Source organism: Dendrobates tinctorius, unplaced genomic scaffold, assembly GCF_039654945.1.
Source record: "Dendrobates tinctorius isolate UK_male_01 unplaced genomic scaffold, ASM3965494v1 ptg000158l, whole genome shotgun sequence".
In the NCBI taxonomy this organism is placed as follows: Eukaryota; Metazoa; Chordata; class Amphibia; order Anura; family Dendrobatidae; genus Dendrobates; species Dendrobates tinctorius.
The window spans coordinates 10,868,845-10,877,378 of record NW_027361825.1 but is presented as its reverse complement, the minus strand read 5'-3'; positions in this window follow the sequence as shown (position 1 = coordinate 10,877,378).

The window sequence follows — 8,534 nt, the reverse complement described above, 5'->3', positions numbered from 1 at the left end:
CAGTAGCCGTGGGGGGCTCCTACGATGCCCTAGGCCCCTCGATCACAGCCGGAGGACTACATAGCCTAAAGACAGAAAGGGAAATCTAAACTGCCCCAGAGCAGACCCCAAAGCAAAAGGCAGCCCCCCACATATAATGACGGTGAAGCAAGAAGAAAGAACAAAACACAGACAGAAAGATAGACTGAGCAAAGATGGGGCCCAAGCTAGCTTAGATAGGAAAGGACAGGAAGGTTGCTGTCTGCAATCCGTGAAAAAACCCTATGAAAATAAGAGCCAACAAACTGACAGTAAAAAAGGCCCTGAAGACGCTAGGCTTCAAAAAAGGCTATGTCAGTACTCAGGAATATTCTGAAGACAGAGCAACAGGCAAAAGGAGATTCAGCTCACCCCAGCAGGGAATGGCAGAATCCAGAAAAGCAAGGAAAACAAAACACTAATGCAAAAAGGCAAAGCAGAAATCTTAGCTTTAGTTGAGCAGGAATCAGACTGGTTTCCTAGAAGTCCACAGAGAAATCACCCGCAGGAAAGAATGGCGTCGGCAGCCTTATATCCAGTCATTAACTCCACTCAGCCAGTCATCATCATCAGCCCCAGGTGTTTGACAATCAGGCTCACTACCTTTCTTCACCAGAAGAGGGAGTTCCTCGGGCCTCAGTAGTGAAGGGGAAAATGAACTCACAACAGTACCTCCCCCTTGAGGAGGGGTCACCGAACCCTCAACCACGCCACCAGGGCGATCAGGGTGAGCCCGATGAAAGGCACGCACCAATCTTTTGGCATGAATATCAGAGGCAGAGACCCAGGAATTATCCTCCTGACCATAACCCTTCCAGGCTCACTACCTTTCTTCACCAGAAGAGGGAGTTCCTCGGGCCTCAGTAGTGAAGGGGAAAATGAACTCACAACACCCCACATTATGCTGCAAAATTTGTTGGTAGTCTTCAGACTTCATAATACCATTCACACGGTCAAGCAGTCCAGTGCCAGAGGCAGCAAAGCAACCCCAAAACATCAGGGAACCTCCGCCATGTTTGACTGTAGGGACCGTGTTCTTTTCTTTGAATGCCTCTTTTTTCTCCTGTAAACTCTATGTTGATGCCTTTGCCCAAAAAGCTCTACTTTTGTCTCATCTGACCAGAGAACATTTTTCCAAAACGTTTTAGGCTTTTTCAGGTAAGTCTTGGCAAACTCCAGCCTGGCTTTTTTATGTCTCAGGGTAAGAAGTGGGGTCTTCCTGGGTCTCCTACCATACAGTCACTTTTCATTCAGACGCCGATGGATAGTATGGGTTGACACTGTTGCACCCTCGGGCTGCTTGAACTTGTTTGGATGTTAGTCGAGGTTCTTTATTCAACATCCGCACAATCTTGCTTTGAAATCTTTTGTCAATTTTTCTTTTCCGTCCACATCTAGGGAGGTTAGCCACAGTGCCATGGGCTTTAAACTTCTTGATGACACTGCGCACGGTAGACACAGGAACATTCAGGTCTTTGGAGATGGACTTGTAGCCTTGAGATTGCTTATGCTTCCTCACAATTTGGTTTCTCAAGTCCTCAGACAGTTCTTTGGTCTTCTTTCTTTTCTCCATGCTCAATGTGGTACACACAAGGACACAGGACAGAGGTTGAGTCAACTTTAATCCATGTCAACTGGCTGCAAGTGTGATTTAGTTATTGCCAACACCTGTTAGGTGCCACAGGTAAGTTACAGGTGCTGTTAATTACACAAATTAGAGAAGCATCACATGATTTTTCGAACAGTGCCAATACTTTTGTCCACCCTCTTTTTATGTTTGGGGTGGAATTATATCCAATTTGGCTTTAGGACAATTCTTTTTGTGTTTTTTCATTTAAGACAAATTAAATGAAGATAATAATTCCAAAGAATTTGTGTTTGCAATCATTTTCAGGAAGAAACTGAGTATTATCTGACAGAATTGCAGGGGTGTCAATACTTTTGGCCACAACTGTATAATGTGAATGGTGATGTGTGTTAAAGATGCTAGTGACATTGATAATGTGCGTAGTTTGACAACACGGATAGTGAGATTTATTGTTTAGGACTAGCCCAGAATAGGAGGGTCTAAGTTGCAGAAAGTGACAATTTCCTGATAGCAAAGCAGAAAGAGCCCAGTGTGCATAGAGCTAGAACCTAAGGTTCAAAGTGAGCAGTGCCGCATTTTGGATATCCCTAAGTGAGAGGAGACCGAAGGAAAAAGAAAGCAAGATCCAGAGCAGAAGCACCCAAGAGACAGAATGATCTATCAGAGATGGGTCCTGGGAGAGGGCACGCAGTCACAAGGCCCAAAGTTTATATTTCCTAAAGGTAACGCCCCTACACAGGACTTAGTATGCGAGACAAGAAAAATGTCCCGATTGGGAGTCCCAGAGCGTCATCATTTCTGGCCATACTCCATAGTGGCACCCTAAAGGGAAAGGAGATGCGGAACTGCGTTACAAGTAAATGACTCTTGCTAAGCAGAACACCATATCTAATAGCTGTTCCCAAGTTCCATTTTGCTGCTCAAGCCCTCTGCAACTGACTGTGAGTTTCAGAAGCCTGACCACCTAAATAATATTGGCCTTGTCTCAAGTATATATCACATACCTACAATACTTCTCCTTAGACACTCAATGTCATCTAGCATCAAGTAAAAAACTCAGCCTAATCCTGTAAAGCCCAATAAAACTAAGGAGTGGCACGCCTGATTACTCTAACCAGTTCCCCTTATTCTGCCCGCTTCCTTAGACAAAGTAGCAGTGTCTAGCTTCCCTGCATAGAAAACTATTGTCAGCTTTACCGTTTATTCATATAATCCACATATAAAGGTTGAATTTAAGCTCTATCTTTGGCTCGTCACTGCATCCTGCGTACCTGCGAGTATCACAACATCACACTCAGTCAAGTGCACTCAAAAACAAGGTGCATTCGATCTGTAAATGGTGACAGCGTTGTTATGGACATTATTAAAGGAATTTTTCTGAATGGGCCTACAGTGAGGTAAAAAAAATATCATGCTCTCCTCATTACTTGAAGCTGGGCTGCTCCTCTGCACTTGAGTAGAGCTGGTTGTTCCCCCACACTCGAGTAGAGCTTGTTGTTCCTCCGCACTCGAGTGGAGCTGATTGTTCCTTCCCACTTGAGTAGAGCTGGTTATTCCTCCACACTCGAGTAGAGCTGTTTGCTCCTCCGCACTCGAGTAGAAAAAGCCAGCTCAGACAGAATGTGAAACCTGCTGCTGATGGCAAGCACTGATTGACTACAGGTCATCATCTTCCTCCATTAGTGGTATGCTCTGGGAATAAAGTACCAGTGCATATAGAAACATATAGTGCAACATCATAGGGGTCACATGCCCTACATAATAACTGACTAATCAGCAAGAGTGTGGCTAAAATCCACCTTCACACTCTTACGATTTAGCTAAGACTAAGATTGCAGATATTTTTAACCTTGGAGAATTTAGAAAATATGAATATTTGTTGGAAAAAATAGCAATGAGTAATGACTGAGATACTGATTCATCAAAAACACCCATGAAACTGTGAAATCTGGAGACAGTCATTTACTTACAAATCGAAGATGAATTAAACTAAAGCAAATAGAAACCTGGGGGTTTTGTTCACATGTGGATCACCAGATGGACTATGGAAGAAACAAGCTGAGACTAGTGAACCTTTGTAATGTAGCCATGTGCAATGTCTTACCCTGTCCCCGAAGACAACAGACGCATCATGTGAATACTGTTGTGTGGTTTTATATGTAAAAGTAATGTGTATCTTATGTAATGTGTTATGGTGATGTACGGTATGTAAAGTTAAAGCATAATGTGAGTATACCATAAGATACAGAATAAGGATAATATGTTTGGCATATGAGATAGGAAATGGTTAAAGGTGTTGTGCCACCATAGAGAATACATTTAACCAAGCAGAAAAGGTGGAAATAAATGGTTTTGTAATTTACAGCTATTAAAAATTATGCTCCATTCAAAAAATAACAAGCTTTCATCTGCTGAGGTATGCTCATTAGCACCCCGTGGTGTTATTCTGTCTGAAAGCTTTATCCGTCCTCCGAGTGGCCAATCAGCAGGCCGATCTTGAGCAGTACATCTCATCATAAGAGGTTCCCCCAACTCCCTGCACCTTTTACTTTTACATATAAAATAGTACGACTGTATTCGTATGACGCATCTGTTGTCTACAGGGGTAAGACAGTCCACATCCCTACACATCCACTACAGAGTCCAATGTAGACTTATCACTCTTACACACAAAGCTTTCCACAGTTCCGCCCTACATCTCCACCTTCATCTCTGTCTACCACACTGCCGTCTATGTTCCCCTAATGACCAAAGACTAACATCCTCCATAATCTGAGCCTCCAGGACTTCTCTTGTGCTGTACCAGTTTTCTGGAATGCACTATCCCAGACAATCTTGTTAATTCCCAGTATTCCAGGTTTCAAGTTTAAAAACGCGTTTCTTTAGATTAGCCTATCACCTCACTAATCTAACTATCCTCTGTTCTCCCTTCCAGGTACTCAGTAGCACTTTGTGTCTGTACTTGTACACACACTGGCTTCTGACTGCTTCATGCAGCGTTAGTTGAATGCACTTATTTATTATACTGATGGATGCAGTTTTGGACTGGGGTGCCAAGGGCCCCAGGGCTCCACTTTTCAGCTTCATGCAAATGTTACATTATTCTCAATCAGAGATTTATACAACAATGAACAAGATGAATAAGATGCTGCCTTTGTCTTTACATAGTGATTCAAGTATATTCTGCCAAGTACTGCTCATTTGAAAGGATGTTGAGAAGGCCAAACTTTTAAATTTCTATTTTGCATCTGTTTTCTCTCAGAAAGGAAATGTAACATCAACTAATCTTCACTGTCCTATTAAAGGAATAGAATAATCCAGGATATCTATAAACAGAAAGATAGTGAGGAAACACTTAGCTAACATAAATGAATTCAAGTCTCCAAGTCCAGATGAATTACACCTCAGAGTACTGAAGGAGATAGCAGAAGAAATTTTTGAACCCCTCTCCATAATCTTTGAAAATTCTTGGAGAACAGGAGAAGTCCCAGAAGACTGGAGAAGAGCAAATGCTGTTCCTATCTTCAAAAAGGGGAAGAGGGTGGACCTAGGGAACTATAGGCTGGTGAGTCTGACCTCTATACCAGGAAAGATCTTTGAACAAATTATTAAACAACATGTATGTAAGTACCTTGATAAGAATGAAGTGATTAACCAGAGTCAGCATGGGTTTTTAGTAATAAGTCATGTCAGACTAACATCATTTCCTTCTATGACAGAATCACTGACTGTGTGGATCAGAGAAATGCTGTAGATATAGTATATCATGACTTCAGCAAATCATGTGACAAAGTATCTCACACAATCCTTGTTGAAAAGTGACTAAGTATGGAATGGACAAGGCAAGTGTTAGGTGGATTCCTAACTGGCTTAGTGATCTGACCCAAAGAGTGGTCGTAAATGGCTGCACATCCAATTGGAAGAATGTCTCTGTCCTGTGCCCTGTATTGTTCAACATCTTTATCAATGCTTTAAATGAAGGAATTGAGTGTAAGCTGATTAAATTTGCTGATGACACAAAGCTAGAAGGGAAAGCTAATACTAAAGAAGAGAGAGGATTTAAAAAGGTATAAATAAACTGGAACAGTGGTCAGCAATAGAGTTGAGCGAAACGGGTCGAAAAAATTCAAAAGTCGCCGACTTTTGGCAAAGTCGGGTTTCATGAAACGAAACCCGACCCTAGGATGAGGTCGGCCACTTACGCGCCAAAGTCGCGTTTCAAAAGTTTGTTTTGCGCTCTTTTTCAGCCAATCAGGATCCACGGACACTGTGGGCAACGTGATGACCTAGGCACGGGTCACCACCATCTTTCAGAAGGGCATGCAAGTGATTGGCTTGCTTTTGTGGGCGTCACAGGGGGTATAAAAGGGCGTGCACGCCGACCGCCATCTTACTTCTGCCGATCTTAGTATAGGGAGAGGTTGCTGCTGATTCTGTAGGGAGAGCGTTAGGCAGGGAAGAAGACAAAAAAACTGCTTCTGCTGCTAGCGATTTGGCCTGCACAACACACAAGTCACTGTGTGTGCAGTGCAAGGGGAGGCTATATTGTGGTGTATCAGTGGTGTTGGTTGTTGGGCTGCCTTTTAAGGCTTCCTGACACGCTGGCATTGCTGTTTACCCACTGCTCCGCAAACTGCTTTTTTAAAAGCAATCCAATCTCCCTTATCCTCTAGTCACTTTTGTCACAGCTGTGCCATCGAGCCTGTCACATAGCGCTCAGATATCAGTGGGCCTCACACAATCCACAAGTGTCCAGTGTCCAAAAGTGTGCGCAGAGATTCAAAATCTCCATTATCCTCTCGTCACTTTGGTCACAGGCAGCTGTGCCATCGAGCGTGTCACATAGCGCTCAGATATCAGTGGGCCTCACACAATCCACAAGTGTCCAGTGTCCAAAAGTGTGCGCAGAGATTCAAAATCTCCATTATCCTCTCGTCACTTTGGTCACAGGCAGCTGTGCCATCGAGCGTGTCACATAGCGCTCAGATATCAGTGGGCCTCACACAATCCACAAGTGTCCAGTGTCCAAAAGTGTGCGCAGAGATTCAAAATCTCCATTATCCTCTCGTCACTTTGGTCACAGCTGTGCCATCGAGCCTGTCACATAGCGCTCAGATATCAGTGGGCCTCACACAATCCACAAGTGTCCAGTGTCCAAAAGTGTGCGCAGAGATTCAAAATCTCCATTATCCTCTCGTCACTTTTGTCACAGGCAGCTGTGCCATCGAGCCTGTCACATAGCGCTCAGATATCAGTGGGCCTCACACAATCCACAAGTGTCCAGTGTCCAAAAGTGTGCGCAGAGATTCAAAATCTCCATTATCCTCTCGTCACTTTGGTCACAGCTGTGCCATCGAGCCTGTCACATAGCGCTCAGATATCAGTGGGCCTCACACAATCCACAAGTGTCCAGTGTCCAAAAGTGTGCGCAGAGATTCAAAATCTCCATTATCCTCTCGTCACTTTGGTCACAGGCAGCTGTGCCATCGAGCGTGTCACATAGCGCTCAGATATCAGTGGGCCTCACACAATCCACAAGTGTCCAGTGTCCAAAAGTGTGCGCAGAGATTCAAAATCTCCATTATCCTCTCGTCACTTTGGTCACAGGCAGCTGTGCCATCGAGCGTGTCACATAGCGCTCAGATATCAGTGGGCCTCACACAATCCACAAGTGTCCAGTGTCCAAAAGTGTGCGCAGAGATTCAAAATCTCCATTATCCTCTCGTCACTTTGGTCACAGGCAGCTGTGCCATCGAGCGTGTCACATAGCGCTCAGATATCAGTGGGCCTCACACAATCCACAAGTGTCCAGTGTCCAAAAGTGTGCGCAGAGATTCAAAATCTCCATTATCCTCTCGTCACTTTGGTCACAGGCAGCTGTGCCATCGAGCCTGTCACATAGCGCTCAGATATCAGTGGGCCTCACACAATCCACAAGTGTCCAGTGTCCAAAAGTGTGCGCAGAGATTCAAAATCTCCATTATCCTCTCGTCACTTTGGTCACAGGCAGCTGTGCCATCGAGCCTGTCACATAGCGCTCAGATATCAGTGGGCCTCACACAATCCACAAGTGTCCAGTGTCCAAAAGTGTGCGCAGAGATTAAAAATCTCCATTATCCTCTCGTCACTTTGGTCACAGGCAGCTGTGCCATCGAGCCTGTCACATAGCGCTCAGATATCAGTGGGCCTCACACAATCCAAAAGTGTCCACTGTCCACAAGTGTGTGCAGAAATTCTAAATCTCCCCTGTCCTATAGACACCTTGTACCTTGTTTTACATTACTATATAGTTTGTTGGATTTTGTCTACATTTCTACCAAAAATGAGGAAGGCTGGTGGAAGAGGCCGTGGAATTGGGCGGGGGTTGGCAGCTGGTAATGATGGTGTTGGTGGTGGATCTGATGGTAGTGGCAAGAGCAAAATAGGACCGAATGCAGGAGGTGTTGACCCTGCATCATCGTCTGGCTACATAAGGCCTCGAACGCTTAGTTTTCTAGGAGTTGGCAAACCGCTTTTAAAGGCAGAGCATCAGGAAAAAGTTTTGTCTTACATTGCTGACTCAGCCTCCAGCTCTATCGCCTCCTCTTCTTCAGTTGTAAAAAGTAAAAGCACTGAGTCGTCATTGGAGGCTCATGTTCATGAACCACACCTTTCCTTGTGTCCTTCACCCCAACCAAGATTGAAGGATGACGCAGGCCATACTACTGATTACTCCATGGAGCTGTTTTCACATACCATGCCTGGATTATCAAGTGAAATGGTGAATTACCCAGGCCAAGATGAATCTGACATGGAGTGCACTGATGCACAGCCGCTGATGGATGATTCTGCTGGTACATTCACTCAGAGCACTACATTGTCCTCCCAGTGTACAGAGCCAGATTTTGACCCTGATGAGACTCAGGTGCCCCTTCCCGCACACTATACC